We start from the raw sequence: 17,440 nt of genomic DNA on the forward strand, positions 1-17,440 counted from the left end.
TATGTATAACTGTGATCTCATAATAGTTCCTCTTGTTTTCCCTCCTTCTCCCCTGACACTTTTTATGATATCTGTGCCTTGAGCCTACCATGAGCTCTAGGCAGGTGGCCACTCTGTGCCTGCCTGAAGCCCCATTGACTTCAAAATGGGGTCTACATGGGTGAGAGATTGACCATTAGATTATAAACACTTTGGGGGTAGGGTTTGTGGGTTTTTTCATGTGTTTGCACAGCACTTAGCACAGTGAGATCCTAACTGAGGCCTTTAAGCACAGCTACAATGTAAATAAGGTGGTCAGAACCTTGCAACACTGGACATTTTCTTTGGTGTATTTTTTGCAAGCTTTCCCTTAATTTAAGTCATGTACAGCATGGCATGTAATATGATGATAGGTGTTTCTTTTAGCAATACTGATAATCATTAAAAATTGAATTTGTCCCATGGCTATTATATGGCGTGTGAGAGTGAGGGAGATTGTGCATTAAGAACATACTTTAATCATTTCTCCTTTCCCCATGAGTCCCCAAACACTAACTCATTCTCTACTCTGAGAGCAAAAGCCCAAGTGACCCAGATGTAGTGAACACAGATATCAAGGAGGTAGTTTCCTTAGCAACAGGAACCATATGAAAACATCCAGAACATCTTCTGTCCCCTGCTTGCTGTCCCTTGCTGTTGTGGCTACAAGCAGCAGAGGTTAAGGCTCCTCCTTGAATTTTTAAGGCACAATGTGGTATAGTGGAAAGCAGAAATAGCCTTGTTGTTTGCAAACTCATTAGCTGCTGCTGCCTCCCATTTGCTGAAATAAAGTTACTTCCATTGTATTGTTACTGAATACTGACAGAGCCCGTAAATGAAGCCAAGGGGCAGATCCTGGGCTGGTATAAGCAGAAATTCATGGAGCTATGGTGACTTACACTACCTGAGGATCTGGCCCTTGGGCTATGATCCAAGGCGCTTCCAATCTAGACTAGATCAATAGTGGCTATACAGCTCACCAAGTGATGACACAGCCTTGGAGTGGTGGGAAATTCTTGCAGTACTCACTGTCGAAACACTTCAAAGAAGATCGTGTTTTAAGGAGGAATTGGAAGGAGCAGGAAGTCATTTAGCACATGAGAAGAGAGGCATTTTCAACCATTTGGCAAAGCACAAGGTCGATATGTAAAATAATGTGTACAGTAACTTGAAAGTTTTATGCCATTTTTATCTGTGTACTGCACTTTTAAATGTCCTGGTCCATTGACACAGCAGCCATTTTGTACAGAGTTGCTGCAGTCTACTATGCAGGAAACACATACGCTGACTGCACTCTTGTTCCATATTGTTGTTTGACTTTTATTTTAGAATAAGGCTATCAGACTGAACATATTGTGCTTTGCCCTTTGTGCACAAGTAAGGCCATAGAAGAACTGGGCAGAAAAGGATGCCACTGATTTCAATCTGTCAGTATATAACCAGAGGGCCCAGACCTCTGGATAGGTAAATTCACCTGAGGGAGCTTATTAAACAAACCAGTTCTGCAGGCTATGAGATGTGAATTATTCTCCGCAGCTGACCCAGCCAAATCAGGTCTGAAGTATTACCAGAAGCTGGTCCAGAGCCAGTTTTTACAGTCAGTTATGACAGTGCAGCAGGTTGAGCATATTTGGGGTGAACTGAGGCAATATGTGGAACATCCCAAAGTTAGCAATGATACCTTGCCTATTGGAATGAGATAGAACATCAGAAAAAGATGAGGCATTCAGGAGGAAAAATTGAGAGCTGCTCAGCAGACCAAGGCAGAGAGACAGAGCAATCCCCAGCCAGCCACACCACAAATAGCATGAAGAAACCAGCTGACAGAGGACAACAACCTTGCAGCTCAAGAGGGTAGATAGGAGAGAACTGAGGTATGCACAGAGTCAGAGTAGTGTGAGCAGATTCAAAGAGGGAGAGAGTGACAGTCAGAACGGCAGGCGGGAAAGATCATTTTAGCAGTTGTGTTTTGTATGGAGAGCAGTGGGTGGAAGGGTGAAATGCCTGGAGATCAGCAAGGAGGACATTTGCAGAGGCATGAGGTGACCAAGGGGGGATGGGAAGAAAGGGCATATTTGGGAGACATTGTGAAGGAGGAAGTGATGGTGGTGAGGGGCCCCTCTGAGAGCCCTCTATTTTCTCTCCCAGACTTCACCCCCAGCTGAAAAGGCTTGGGTCTGGGTCCTTATGAGGCCCATGAGTGCCACTGAAAGCACTGGCCACACAGAAAGCCTTAATCCCACCACAGGGTTTGTCACATTCCTATGTTTTGTCAGGCTGGGGAGCATGGGAGCCACAGCCATGCACTGTGCTGACACTCCCCTACCAGACCAGTTTATATTTTAATCTTTTAGCATCACCAGTGACAATGAATAATGTTCTACATTTAAACATCTAGCCCCAAAGTGCTTCACAAGCCACGATATAAAGAATCTCCAGCAGGTAGTGTTTTCTAGGGTGTAAGATTGCAGCCAGTGAACACTGAACTCAAGAAGCATAGAATTTAGACCATGCTCTTAGGATAAGTAACAGGACATCATCCCAAAACCCTCAACATCAAACAGTTTAATCCTGGGTTTATCTGAAGAGATAAAATGAGCCTATCAGGATGTACGCCGGTGGTACCACACTGTCTAGTTGTATTCAGACTCATGCTCAAACCACTAATCCTCTACTTGAATACAAATGTGTTCTAATAAACTTTATTGAATTAGAGCAGCTATTCAAACTAATACACAGATGATACGATGACATATCACTAGATGAGTTCTGGATTACTCTATACCAATGTTTGTTAACGATAACCCACAGAAACCAATTTCCTGGCTATGAGGAGACTAGGAACCACTGAAATGAAAAGGAGGATGCCTTTCATTTATCAGTGATCCCACACACAGGTCATAATCTCTCTGGTTATTTGTGGCTTGAATCTACTGCAGAATATTACATTCTGTAATAATGAACTGATATTTCAACTTTCATATTGTGAACCACATTAAGTGTGGTGAAAATACCCACTTGTCCCCACCACTATCCTGTATATTCATTCCACATGGCAAGCATTCACATGAAAGCTGTAGACACTTGAGTGTGACCAGCTATTTAAAGCTAGTGCCCACAAGACTAGCAAATAATCATGCTTTTTTGGTGACCTCTTTGCAGGGTGTAAGAGGTGTCTTACTGGCCAGCCACGCTGGTAGAAGCAGTGTTCACATTTAGCTGGGGAGAAACTTTGATCTGTTTTCCTGGCTGGAGTTTGCTACTGCTAGTTTTGCGGGTCTGTTTGCGTGCGGAGAATGGGGACACCCTTATAATCTGAAATCAGATCCGATTCTGTGCACTGGGCTCTAGGCAGCTCTTCTGTTCAAATTCTGCCTGCTCTGTGGCTTCCTGTGTCAGACATGCTTTATTATACTCTGCCCCTCATCTTGATACCAGTTATTTACTTGTATCTTTCAAGCTCCAGCCCACAATGAAACCAAACAGTTTGGGTCCCAGATATAAAGAGAGATAACAGGTATAGGATTTGCTATGCAAATGAGAGGATGTAATGCTATAGTGGGCATGACTATACTACGGTCTGCTGTAAGTCACAGAGCTTCAAGCAGATTCAGAATAAGCTGTAAATTATGCAGGTAACCAGAAGTACTGAGTCTTTTCTTCTGACAAACCTAAATCGTAAGTGCTTATTTATTACACACGACAGCAGGCCTGTCTGTACCTCCAAGAGCTAGATCATCATACACTTCAATCCCTGAATGGAGGGTGCTCAGCCTCTTGCAGGATTGGACAGTGGAAGCAGGCAAACTTTATACAGACGTGATCCCACGCTTATTGTGCCCTGGTCAATTGTTGTGGCTTCAAACGCTCTGAAGCACTTACCATTTCAATAAAACTGAAGCCCTTCTTTTCAAGGGGTGGGTGGTTATTTTTTATGGATCAGGAGATTTTGCTTTTCACTATTATTGTTAGAGTTGATTACATTTTTAGCATGGTCGTCCAGTTATGAGGGGATGGATACTTTGAACCAAATCCTGAAAAAAAGAAAGATAGCCTTTTAAAAGTAGTATCCATTTTATAACCATCATTAAGGGATGGCATGAAGTAATATTTTCTACTTGTTCTGACCTAGGACTCAGAACATCTGGGTTCTATTTTCACCTCTTTCACTAGCTCATTTTATGATTGTAGGGAAATCACAACCTGTCTCTCTGCCTCACTTTACCCTCCTCCAGTGTAGGGATAATAGCAACTGATAGTGGTGTCACGTGGCTTGACATTTGTACAGCTGTTTCAAATCCTTGGTAAAAAGCTGTAATAGAAGACATTTTTAACATATGGGCCCAAGAACATTTATGAGTTAGCTTTTGGCCTTAGGGATGTTATTACATGTATGAGTCTACTAATAGATTATAATATCCTGATGTGCATGTTTTCATGATTAAAGATAGGTCTATTTTAATGGGGAATTTAAGCAGTTTGTAAGCCATTTAATCACATTGGACAAGAGAACAGCAGCAGTCACACCATAGTTAAAATTGAAGCTTGCTCTCCACTTGAGATCTGATTTTAAACCCCCCATAGCCTCTCCAAAAAAAGAAACAAATCTTTCTGAAAACCTGCAAGTTGTAATTCCCTCAGGGTAGAGATTTTATGGCAATCTTGGGAAAAGTCGGACAGAGTTTTAAAGTTAAAAGTGTTTTGAAAACATGACTGTAGGTCACTATAACAGAGTCCGGTGTCACCTTAAAGACTAACAGATTTATTTGGGCATAAGTTTTTGTGGGTAAAAAACCCCACTTCTTCAGATACAGGAGAGTGTCTGCTTACTGAGCACCCCCTTGTGGCCAGAGGTGGCTATGCAGACACCCTGCCACAGTGAGCCCCCTCAAGAATTCCACATAGTCTCTTTTGTGGCCAACAGCACCCCCTCCCAGGGCTGGTTTAACAGCAGAAACAGATAAAAATATCCTCAGGGTCCTTAATAACAGAAATGGTTCAAGAAGTCATCCGGGTCTCCCCCAGTAAAGTCTCTCACCATAAAAACCAGAAGTTCATACTCCACCCTAGTTCTTCTGTCACACACACAGAGTTCTTCCTCTATTCTAATCTGCTCCATTCAAAGCCACCAGTCCAGGCTCTTGCTAGCTGGAGCTCTGCCCTGAGTTTCCTTCTCCTTCCAGCCTCAGCCTACAGTTTCCAAACTGTCTTCCCCACAGGAACCTTTCTTAATCCTTGCAGTTTCCTGAACTTTATAGGGAATTAATTGATCCAGCTCAGAAGTGCCTCTTTAGTAATCAGGATTGGCTAGCTCCAGGCTCTCCAGCCCTTGAGGGGCAAGACACCCGATACACTTTTTGCAAATACATTCTACTGCTAATAGCTTGGCTGAGAAACACCAACTTTGTTTGGTTTTGTTGACGTTGTGGAGAAGTTCCCTTTGGGAGGAGAGGGGAAAGGGTTAAAATGCACATTGAATTGTTTTTAAGTGTATACAGAGAGCATCATTTATAAAAATTAACTACCTTATTCTGACTCCAGCTTCTTGGTTGAATCAGAGGCTGGATGCATGGATTGGAGGACAGGAGACCAAGAGGATATGTGGAAGGGCAGGAGTCCAGTAAGGTGTATGGAAATGGAAGTAAGGGGCAAGGGAGTACATGGATTAGGGGTGATGGACTGGGGGAGGCACCTGGAAGGATGGCATGGAGCCTTACTTCCCGGTCTCAGAATGAGAAAGCTTTAGGGGACAAGAGAAGGAGATTTCAGGAGGTGGGGGCAGGACACTAGTGGGTCATGGAATGGGGAACAGAAGGGGATTGCTGGAGCATAGATAAGTGGTGGGTAGCTGAGGCATAGAATGGGGCAGGTTAAGAGAGGGCATAGAAGGGAGTGCTGCAATCTACTGAGCCATGGAAGGGGACAGGGAAAGGCAGAGTGCTTACCTTTATACATATGGATCTTTTCACCTCTATACCTTCCATAATCCCCTCCTTGTCCTGCTAACATCTGGAGGAGGGGAGCCCTGCTTTGGTGGGAATCATGAGAGCTGCTGGGAGCAGCAGAGTTTCTCTTTTCCAGACAGCACATCCCTCCCCAATTAAAACTTCAAGCACTCATGAAAAACAGGGAAATTCATAAACCCAAAACTTCATTAAGGAATAATTAAGGTGGAAAATGTGTATCAATGGAGACCACCTAATGGCCAGAAAGTGTCTTATAATTTCCACAGAATAATTCTTCTACTTCAAAAACATGAAAATCTGGAAGTGAGCATTGAAGGGATGCAGCCACTTCTCTCATGCTATATAATTTTCCTTCCTTTATTCTCATTCACATTATATCTTCCCACTTGATCCTTTATAATTTACATACGAGCCAGCATGACAAAATGGAGAATAACTGGCTAGGTGATAATACTTCTGAAAAAGGTCTGGGGGTTATAGTGGATCACAAATTCAATTTGAGTCAACAATGTGGCGCAGCTGTGAAAAAGGCTAGTATCATTTTGGGGTGTATTACTAGGCTTGTTGTATGTAAGACATGGGAGGCAATTGTCCTGCTCTACTCAGGACAGATGAGAACTCAGCTGGAGGACTGCATACAGTTCTGGGTGCCACTCTTTAGGAAAAATGTGGACAAATTTGGAATAATTCAGAGGAAAGCAACAAAAATGATAAAATGTTTAGAAAATCTGAACTATGAGTAAAGGTTAAAAAATGGACACATTCATTCTTGAGAAAAGAAGATCAGGGGTTGTGGGGGGATGCACCTGATAACAGTTTTCAGATATGTTAAGGGCTGTTATAAAAAGGATGGCTATCAATTGTTCTCCATGTCCACTGAAGGTAGGGCAAGAAGTAATGGGCTTAGTCTGCAGCAAGAGAGATTTAGGTTAGAGATTAGGGAAAACTTTCTAACTGTAAGGGAATTTAAGCTCTGGAATAAGCTTCCAAGAGCCGTTGTGGAATCCCCATCATTAGAGGTTTTTAAGAACAGGTTAGACAAACATCTGACAGGGATGGTCTAGGTTTACTAGGTCCTGCCTCACCACAGAGGGTTGGACTTGCTAGCTTCTCATGATCCCTTCCAGCCCTAGATTTCTATGATTCTATAAGAACATATTATACATCTGAAGAAATAAACAAGACTAACATGTTGTAAAATCCCATTTTAACTAAAACAAAACTGGTACATAAATTAATTGGTAAACATTATGGGTCAGATTTTCAAAAGTTCTCAGTGTTGGCCCAACTCTTCTCAGATTAAAGTCAATTGTAAAGCTCCCATTGACTTAAGTGGGAGCAGAGTTAAACCTCACCCTAAGTGCCAGTTAGCACAGTCCTCTATACTCCCATAAATATTAAACCCTACAGGCCAGCTCCTCAATTGAGGTAAATCAGCATAGCTCTATTGACTTGTATATATCCAAAGCACATTAAGGAGACAACATTAAGGCCAGGTAGGGAGAGATTTACTTGCCTGGAGTAAGTGGAGGGAAGGAAGGATAAATGGCATGAGTGAAGTGGATGCATCCTTATGGTGTTTGTTTAGAGACTGATCCAGCAAAGAACTTAAGCATGTGTTTAACTTTAAGTCCATGAGCAGTCCTATTAAAGTCAATGGCATGACTCTTCAACTTAAAGTGAAGCATATTCCGAAATGCTTTGTTGGATTGGAGCATTAGACATTTTCATACTTTTGATTTTCACTGAAGTATGAAAATTATTCAGTGGAAATTAAAAGACACTTTCTGGTGGTTCCACTGACACACACTTCCCACTTGAACTATTTCCCAATGTTGTGTTTTGTTTACAAATGACTATTAAATCCACACTCTACTTACAGTAGTTGAGACAGTCTTGTAACCAACCTATGACTAAACCCAGCAATATTTAAGCACTTTTAATGGATACTTATGGGTAACACTCAGGTGCATGGAAATCAATGGGTGTTTTGCCATCGACTCCAGTGAAGCCAGGATTTCACTCTAGATGTCTAAGACTAAAGAGATCCCAGTAAAATGCATTTTTACCTTTGTGTTTACTATAATATCATCTGTGCTGTAGACCTTTAGTTTAATGCACAGTGAAGTGCAGGGTCAATCTACTTAGCAGTCAATATAATGATCCACAGTGTAGCAGCAAGGTGCACTGAGTTTGCCTCCGCTAACAGTTTGGAGGGTAAAGTGTGAGGTGGTGTTGTTGAGAGTGGCTCATATCCCTTGATTAATAGCTTTCAGCACTTGCAGCTGCATAGCAGAGAATGCTAGCTGCATGTCAAGAAGATTCACGAGCTACAGGGCACAATTCAAATTGCTCTGAGTGAGAGGTGATGTGGAGCTGTACTGCCCCAGTGGGAGCACCAGAAACATTGTAGGGGGTACCCTTGGGAGCTTTCCAGTGCACAGGGGCAGCCTGACCATGACCACCATGCTCCCCTTTCTCCTCCCCGCTCCTCAACACCCTACTTGGGGAGTCTGGCAACCAAAGGGGCATTAGCAGTATGCCATCCTTGAACTCATTTGTACCTGGCCTCTGGCCAGGAGTTCAGGGGAGGGAAAGTCCTTTGTGTCTCACCCTCCTGCCTGCCCAGTTTTGAAGGATCTAAGCGCAATCTGGCCTTTAGTATATTTATCTACCAATTGACTGGCAGATATAAGAAAAAAATGACAGAATGTTGACATCATTCACTCGGCATTTTTAAATGGAACATCCCAACAACACACAACATACTGTTGAAAAGGAGGTTACATCAGGGCTTCTAACAGTAAGTCTGCAAGGCAAAGTTTAATACTGAGCCGCACAGATTCTCTCCATGGTCCTGAAACTTGGCCTATAGAGTCACACAGAGAAAGAGCAATTCCTCTTTGACCAATTAAAAAAGTTTACAAGGAAACAGAGACTTTTACCAGATTTGAGGGAGTAGGGGCTCTGGGGCCTTCCTGTTGCCTTTCCCATTCCCTTGTTCCTTTCCTCTCCTGAGCCACATGTTGAAACAACCATCCTTCCACTGGAAGAGCATTGGCTTTGGTCTCCCTCCACAGCCCATTGACGCAATTCTTGGGTCAGCCAGAGGAGGTTGTTCAAGAATGGACTTGCACCCCCAAATCATGCTGAGCATTGAGTGTGCTGCCTTCCAGAACAGGCGAGGGAATGAGTTTGGTCCCAAATTCAGATCACCAGCATGGGTATCCAACATGCTGCATCCTCTGGACTATTTAGGATGACCCTGCCACTTGATCAGTCTCAAATGATTTTTATTTGGGGTTAATTTCCTATTAAACTGAAATGTGCAGAGTGACCATTTTGTACAAGGATTCAGATTATTTGGTGAAGCAATGCAGTTGCATAATGTGCTGAGGCACCATAGTGAGGAGCATGGTGTAAACTCTAGTGTGAATTTAAACGATCATTAGGGCAGGAAAGAAAGCTCTGAAGGCTGAAGGTAGCAAAGTCCTGTCAATGCCATCTGCCTGGCAAAGTGACTGCCACCAAATAATAGAGTTCCTCTAAAAGTCACACTCCCTTCTTGCAGGACAGGTGGGATTCTGCAGTCGGACTGTAGGGAATATGATCGGGAGATATTTGTATGGCCGTTCCATAAGTTTCCCCAGCAGCTGGACTCAGGGCACAGCGACAGAAGCCAAATGAGCACAGAATAGCCACATTTCTCAGAAATTCCATTTTTAAACAGGATCTAAATTTATATTTACACAAAACACCATAATGAATGTATGTAGTTGTGCTGCAATAATCTATCATGTAAAAAATACTAATCTGCCATTCCAGAATCAGTACACTCTCTAACAACACACATTTCCCTGATAGACCTCAATGGCTCAGAAGCAGCTGCAATCTTTAATTGGCAACTGATTCTGTTAACAGTTCCCCCACCCCCAACTTTATTTGTATTAATCCTACCCTAGGGATTTACACAGCAGACCAGACTCGAGTGGCATCAACTTTCATTATCTGCAAAAACCAATTTTTAGACCACTGTTAACCACCCCACAATGCCCACAATGCTCCCCAAAATTCACAAGCAGAACCAGCATTCAGATAATGTTAAAGGTAAAGATCACAAAGCACAGCAGTTTTAGATACTAGTTTTTCAGCCACGGAGACTTGTTTTTTTTCCCGGTAAATGTCACCATGAGCCAATGAGTAGGCTAGGCCTCCTGGATAAATAGGCATGATGTTGAGAGTCAAGAAACCTGGATTCTAAACCTAACTCTGACCCTGACCAGGTGAATGATGTTAGACAAGGCGCTTAACCTCTCTATGCCTCAGTTTCCCCATGTAAAATGGAGTTTCCTCACCTAATGTGCTTTGATATTCTCAGATAAAAGCACTGTGTAGGGGCAAGGTATTATTTATGTCCCTGCAAGTTGTTCACCCACAGTTTAAAAAGAATGGAAAGCATTTGGTAGAATAACCAATCTCCAGGACAAAATCTCCAGGAATAGCAAAGCTCTTGTAGGATAGGACTGAGCTTTAGTAGCAAATGTGGGCACGGAAGTTTGTGCTTTGTTTGTAGTAAGTCTGCCTTTAGCTATTGCTCTCTCAGTCTTCTCTCTTTAGCGTTCACTGTAGGCCGCACCCATTCAAAATGATAAAGCACATAAAAACTCAGGCAAGCAAGCTCCAGTAACCCACAATATCCATGAAACTGCAATCCTGAAAGTCTCTTAACTTGCTGCTCTGACACCATTACCTTGCCTGATGTACCTGAGAAGTGCAGCAAATCACTTTGTATAAATCCTTGCACTGATCTCAGAGTCTTTCAGCATACCTAGACACAAAAATATCAAGTTAAGAAGAGAGTGGCAGTGAATAAATGATGGGCTTTCAGCCAAATCCTGAAATTTCCTTGAGTTTGTCTCATGGTGCCAAAACCAGCTTTTTTGTCTATAAGTGCTTGTCATAACACTTCATTATTCCATATGTTGTTTTCAATCACTATCAATCTACATATTTTGGATAATACTCTCTCCAAATGGGAGTTCTATTCTAATATGAAGACCTTTTTTAGTGGTGATAAACCTTACAATCTGCATTACTAAAATATTATTACCTTAAGCTTTTCATTTCAGCCCATAAATGCTGCCACCAGCTAATTTCATTCGTGAGATGAGAGAGTGTAATTTATGTAACAAAACGGTACTTGAAATTATTTGCCTATAAAATGTCCTTCACTTGAATCCCTGACTAACAACCTTGTTAGCATTAGCCTCTTCCCAAATGTTAACACTTCAGGAATTCTTCTTCCAAAACACACGTAACAGTAAAGCCTACATTTGTTCTAACACACTTTAATCTTCATTCGCAGACACGTCATGCTGGCCAGTCTAACTCTCAGATACATTCCTTATTTCATACATTTCAATATATCCTGCAATTTAAGCCAACTTTTAATTGATCAAGTTACCTTAGCAACAGTGGACTCTCTGTTCCCAGTATGGAGATTTCAACTGGATCTGACAAAAAGATTTTTCCTTTAATTTACATACTTCTGTAGTTTTCACCTTTGAGAAAATAACTTATTTTCAAGAGGGAGATTTCCATAAATCTTGTCTCTCGATGTCTGTCTTGGAATATTTTTCACTTTTCTTACAGTTCCAAGGGTGTTTAATTATTATTTTTTTAGGTGGAAAGGAAAAATACCAACATGTTCAGTAATTTTCCTAAAATGAGCAGTCAGAAGTCGCTGGGTGAGAAGACCCTCTGTTGAATAAAGTAAGTCTAAAGAACTGAGCTTCCCACATGCAAACTTTATTTTACAGAGCTCCTTATTTTTGCCACGTTTTTTAAAACTCCTCTTCTTATCTGCTCTGTTTACACATCTTCGGCTGACTGAACTGTTCACATGTTTCATGGACATTATGGTAATTCCCATTAACATCAGGAAACTTCGGGTTTGTGCTGGATAAGTGCATTTTATGTCACTTTGCAAAATTCTTCACTTTTGCCTGGTACTTGGAGAAAAACTGTGTAGAAGTCGGAAACAAAACCAAGGCTTATTGACAAAACTTTGGACATTGACGCATTAGGATAATTGACGAAAGCTGTTGATGCTGAATATAGTGTAGTTTCTGCATTCAGCCAATTTTGAACTGGTTTTGTGGAAGTTAGAATCCTGATCCATTCAGTCCAATGCCAGACATGCAGAGATAAATCGGAAGAAGACACCTTTTCTTCTGACACAATCTTTACTTTTAGAAATACCAAGGCTGCAGCAAAGCAGATATGCAGATGCTTCTCCAGTACTCGCTTGACACTGCATCTTCTTATTCATTCCTGTATGGAAATAGGGGCTTTTAAGTCTTTTCTTCTGTTGCCTCCATCTGGAGCCCTTCGTCCTTGGTTGGTATTTGTTTTTCTGAATCAAGAGTGCTCCAGAGAAATTCCCCCATTTGTCTAAATCTGTTAACTGATTCCACACAAAATGCACTCGCTAATTTGCTTCTGTGGCAAAAATAAAAACTGTCCTCACTGGCAGGAGAAATGCATGGTCCACAATTGGTTGTGATGGGATCTTTCCCCCTCTGTTTAAAATGTAAGGTCTCATGAATTAAGAAGATACAATGTGTCTAGATCTTATACCAGTCAGACTCTGATTCATCAGGGAGTCTCCTTGGTAACTAGCTGTTCCTCTCTGATGATTCGTGTTAGAAAAAAACTCTCTCAATTTAAAGATAAAATACAGTGAAAGGAGAAAGAGGAACTATACTATATATATGCATTAGAAAGACACACATACATAATATGTATGTATCTATACTGTGCATTTTCTACATGCATGTGCGTGTGAGGGGAGGAAACACTCTTTCTGTAAAACAAAGACATATTATTTGCAGGGGGGAAATATACCCACACAAATTATTGTATTTTCGCTAGAAACCCTTGCTGTGGTCACTGTCTTTGCAATGTAAATAACCTCAGAAGAAAGGGTGTTGCTGTTACTGGCATTTAATGAGAGGCGTAGCAGTTTATACTGTAGCAAGCCAAATGTTTAGTCTTGTGTGAGTCTGATCACCAGTTGTAAAGATTCAGAAACACAACAATTTACTCTAGGAATAACAGCCAGATTATTGGATACTACTTGTGATCCCTGCTTTAGTCATTAGAATAGTGGCTACTCTCCCTTAGATACATAAGATGCTATTATGTGTGGTTTCAGGTTGCTAAATTTGAAAGTGTGCTGCTTTTTAAAGACTATTTTTCTCTGAGAGCTCATGTTATATGAGAAAGTTAGTTCAGGGTGAGGTTAATACACACTCTGTTTAGATGATAGTCGTGTGTTTATAGTTAACAATCCACTCAAAACCATTTAGCACGCAGAAGAATAACCAAGCTGGAAAAATGTACAGTGGTAAGTACGGCTTACATTTCTCTAGTACCTTCCCTTTGAAGATCTCAAAGCACTTTACAGACATTAAGCTGAGTTCGGTAAATATTATTCCCATTTTACAGAAGGGGAAACTGAGTCACACACTGAGGCCAATGTTTTCAAATTTGGGTGCCTAAAATTAAGCTCCTAAATCTACATTTAGAAACATAAATATGTAGCCAGATAGTCAGCATCTTTGAACATTTTGGCTTAAGAGATTTGTCCAGGGCTACAGAGGGCATCTGTGACAGAATCAGGCCTAGAACTCAGATCTTTTGACACCATATCTTATGCCTTAATGACTCCCACTTGTACAATGCATAATATCTGCAGATCTTCCAAGTTACAACAAGGTTAGCTCTTTATGAGGCCAAGTTAAACAAGACACGGTAGGGATTAATTCATCCCATTCCTCCCAGGGGGCCAACAACTCGAAGATGGTGAGAGGCTGAGAAACCTGCTTTCACTCCATTTTTCTAAAATAAATAAATAAGAAGCAGAAAATCACATTTCACTTTTGTATAAAAAGCCCTCTTAACAAGTTTTTTTGTAGCTTCTGACAAATAGGTGACAAAAGGAAACTTAAAACTCTGGGCCAGATCCTCAGCTGGTGCCAATCGTCTCACACCTCAAGTCTCTCTTCATGAGCCTCTCTCTCTTTCTCTTGGTGGGTTCTTATGCCTTTTCTGCACTGATTCCTGCTGCTCCCACAAATAAATAAAAGAACAAGCCATATTTCCATAATGGCTTTTATCTGAAAGGAAGCCAAAGCACTTTGAATGCTAGTGATGGGTTAACTGTTTGTAATCACCTCTGGGGTTGAATCCGGTAATCAAGTAGGCAGCCAGCACACTGCTTATTGTATGATATGAGGAGTGGGCATTTTTGGTAAAGCCATGGGGCAGGCCCTCTATACCTGCAAAATGGGCCATGGGATTTTTAATGTCCAGGCAGAACAAGAAGGATCAAATTATCTATGTTTGAAGGAAGAAGGGCTGAATCAAAGCTGTGGGGCTTCAGACCTTTAGTTCCAGAGAAACTAGGTATTTCAACCCAGAAGCGTAGACAATTGTGCCATCCCCTCCAGCAAGAGCCTAATACACTCAAACCTTCATTTACCAAGTCACATGGTGGACATTCATTTATCAGAATCAATTCAGTGTTCAGACAATCGAGATAATTCTCAATGCAATTAATACACGTTGCGGACATGACCTCATTTTGGATAAGTGGTTTTGGATAAGGTTTTTGGATAACCATAGTTGGGCTAATCAAGATCTGACTAGACTTCCTGAATGACTGAGAACCCCAGTCAGCCCAGCACAGCCAGGGAGAAGGGGAGAGAAAGTGATAGGGGTGAGCTAATTATCTTTTCTCTCCTACTTTCTCCAAACAGACACCTAGGGACATCCCCCAAATGCCTTCTGAATTGGACAACAATCCTCAGATCTCACAGTGCTGCTGGGGCTACCATGGCAGGGCTGAAGGGGAGGGAAGGAGAACCCTCTCCCTTCCACCTTCTTTCCTTACCCTACTCTACCATGTCTTTTGGGCTGCAAGGAAGTAAAGCGTTTATTCTCCTCACATCTGCATCTGCATCCCTCGGTGGAGCCCAGGGGAGCTGGAGCAAAGATGAGTCCCTGACGGGAAGGAAGAGGAGAGGAAAGGAGAGTGGATGGGTGGGACTGATGCCCCATCTCAGTGAGAACGAAAGGGGTGAGCATGACCCGCCTCCGTGTGGCTCTGACTCTGCCTTTTTCATGCCCACTGGAGAAATCAGAAGGGCTTTCATTTTTCCAAGTGATTTATTTATGTAATTTCCCACAGTTTCCCCTAGATGGAGGTGGAGGCAGGCTGAACAGTGCCCAGGCTTGGGGTGCCAACACTCTTAGGGAGTAGCTCTGGCTCCCTTAGGCACTCATTCACCCTCCACCCCCACCACGGGAGCAACATTGGCCCTAATTATGTTCCTTTTAACTAACCTTTATTTTGACTTGCCTGCTTGAACGATATTACACCTGCCTGTGTCTGACTGACCTTCCCCAATGTCACCCAGATTTCCTCTGGCACATGTTAAATGGCAATTTGAGCGAAGTTAAAGAACATGCATTTGGTGGCAGAAAAAATGCATTGTTCTGATAACATGGTGCTGCCTTCCTCAGCTCAGATACTCTGGCCTTCAGCTATTACATTGGTAATCTGCTAAAGGAACAATATCCGTGGTGAGTTGTACACATTCCCATTAGTACAGCCTTTCAAACTGTCCCAGACTAGTACACCCACCACTGCCATGGGCTATGTCCCAAGTGGTACAGAGCCCCTTTAGTTCTCACTGCAAGCAGTGGGATGGAGCTTGGCACATCTAGCTGATCTGTCTCTCCAGGCATTTGTTCTAGGCTTATCACCATGAGCTGAGTACCTCTCAGGCATGGCACTACAAGGGGGCAAAGGTGAGAATCGAAAAGCAAATGATATTTAACTCACCAGTCAAAACAATGACTGCCAAGGGAGCAAGTCCAGTTTTGTGTGTCTGCACTAGAAAGGGGTGGGCATTCTCTTCTTCCGTGCCCAGCCGCTGTGCTGCCCTAGGGGGTTGGACACTATTTTGAGACATGAGGGAAGAATAAAGAACTCCCATTCATCTATGGACAGATGTGTCGTGCAGATTTAACAGGAAGAGGGCTCCAAAGCTGTAGCAGGATCTCACACACACTTCACTGAATGGCCTGGCACCCACAGACCAATGGGCAGTTTTAGAAACACTCTTCATTAATGAGCACATGAGCAGTTAAGGAGGGTTCCCAGTCACCCACCCACATTTTAACCTGTCACTTTCAGACCTTATATTAAAGCCACAGATATCCTATTCATAGAACCATCTGGGGCAGGTGTCCGTTTGGATAGCATTGGCTCTGCGTTCGCTTCCAAGACCAACATTCTGTTGTCCCAGCAAACCAGCCTTTTCACTGTTCCACAAAGCAGCATGGTGGTGCCCTGAAAAGATGACCAATTGTTCAGGAACTTTGACAGCAAGTCAGAGGAGAGAAATCGAAAGCAAGGTGCTTATAACTTGGGCTGAGCAAAAAACAGTAATAATCTGAGCTGGTCTACGCTGGCAGCATGAGTGTCAAGGTGTCTGCCAAAGGGAACTCAAAGTGTTACAAGTTTAGGTGCTGTGGAATTGGATGCCCATCCACTGAAAACATGTTCTGTGCCCTCAGCCCTAGGTGGAAGGAGAGGGCTAAATCCAATGGGAGGTTTCTAGTTTCTTTCCTTCTCCTGGTTCTGGGCAATTGGCTCTTCCAATGATGGTTTGCAAGAAGAGGTGGTGAGGTCTTGACTGTCATCACAGGGCAGTTCACAGCTGGGTTGGGGCCAGGTTTACCCAACTTGGGGCTAGAAGCAGAACTTGAACATTTTCAGGTTTACCCAGCCTGGTTATATAGGTGCTTCAAAATCTTGAATGCCACACAGTATGCACCATCCTGAGACAAGACCTCCATGTTTCTGGGCTCCCCGAGGAGCCCCGAACTTGGCCTGATTCATCTGCTAGAACAGCTCTCCTGGACCTCTACGGAAGTTAAAAGCCTGACAATCACTGTCCTTATCCGAAGGTTGGCAGCAGCATGTACCCCCATGCTCACAAGCTCCCCATGCTTTCCGGGTGCACCGACACTGTTGGTTCATTCCTGGCCATCTTTACATTCCTTGTCCGCACCACGCACCCATGAACCCTTTTATTCAGCAATAACTGAACCCACAGCAGTGACTCTCTTCTCAGACAGTCTGGGGAGGTTGGAAGCAAGCGGCTATGTAGTGGCCTTTCCCTGAGTGGGTAGATAAAGGAGGAGGAGAGCACAAGGAACCGCGGCCCACCTACCCACACCCACCCCTAAAAAATGAGAGGGCACAATTGCAGTCTCTGTGTTTAGGGGAGTGCTGGATCGGCTCCCTGGGGTTCAAACCACTCTGAAGAGCTGGCTGCATAATGGGCAAACGGCATTGTAGCTACTTCACTCTGGCCTGGAGA

General features: G+C 42.8%; 1 protein-coding gene and 1 long non-coding RNA gene across 11 annotated transcripts in view; one reads left to right on the plus strand and one right to left on the minus strand.

Annotated features, from left to right (window-relative positions):
* Positions 1–17,440, plus strand: part of LOC142073160 (uncharacterized) — a 130,757-nt gene that overhangs the window by 79,723 nt on the left and 33,594 nt on the right. The gene's annotated exons all lie outside the window — the stretch shown is intronic.
* The window catches only part of KCNMB2 (potassium calcium-activated channel subfamily M regulatory beta subunit 2), a 234,427-nt gene that overhangs the window by 67,555 nt on the left and 149,432 nt on the right, over positions 1–17,440 (minus strand). Inside the window, exons 1-2 of one of the 9 annotated variants that reach the window (XM_048863009.2) lie at positions 11,449–12,661; positions 3,901–4,052 (exon numbers count right to left, since the gene is read on the minus strand). The exons of 3 other annotated variants lie outside the window; for them this stretch is intronic. The gene's annotated coding sequence lies outside the window, so the exon portion shown is untranslated. Of the gene's footprint in view, positions 1–3,900; positions 4,053–10,734; positions 10,813–11,448; positions 12,662–17,440 lie in introns of those variants that run through there. 5 more of the 9 variants (XM_048863004.2, XM_048863005.2, XM_048863008.2 and 2 more) reach the window with 5 other exon arrangements.

This window comes from Caretta caretta, chromosome 9 (assembly GCF_965140235.1).
Source record: "Caretta caretta isolate rCarCar2 chromosome 9, rCarCar1.hap1, whole genome shotgun sequence".
NCBI classification, from domain to species: domain Eukaryota; kingdom Metazoa; phylum Chordata; order Testudines; family Cheloniidae; genus Caretta; species Caretta caretta.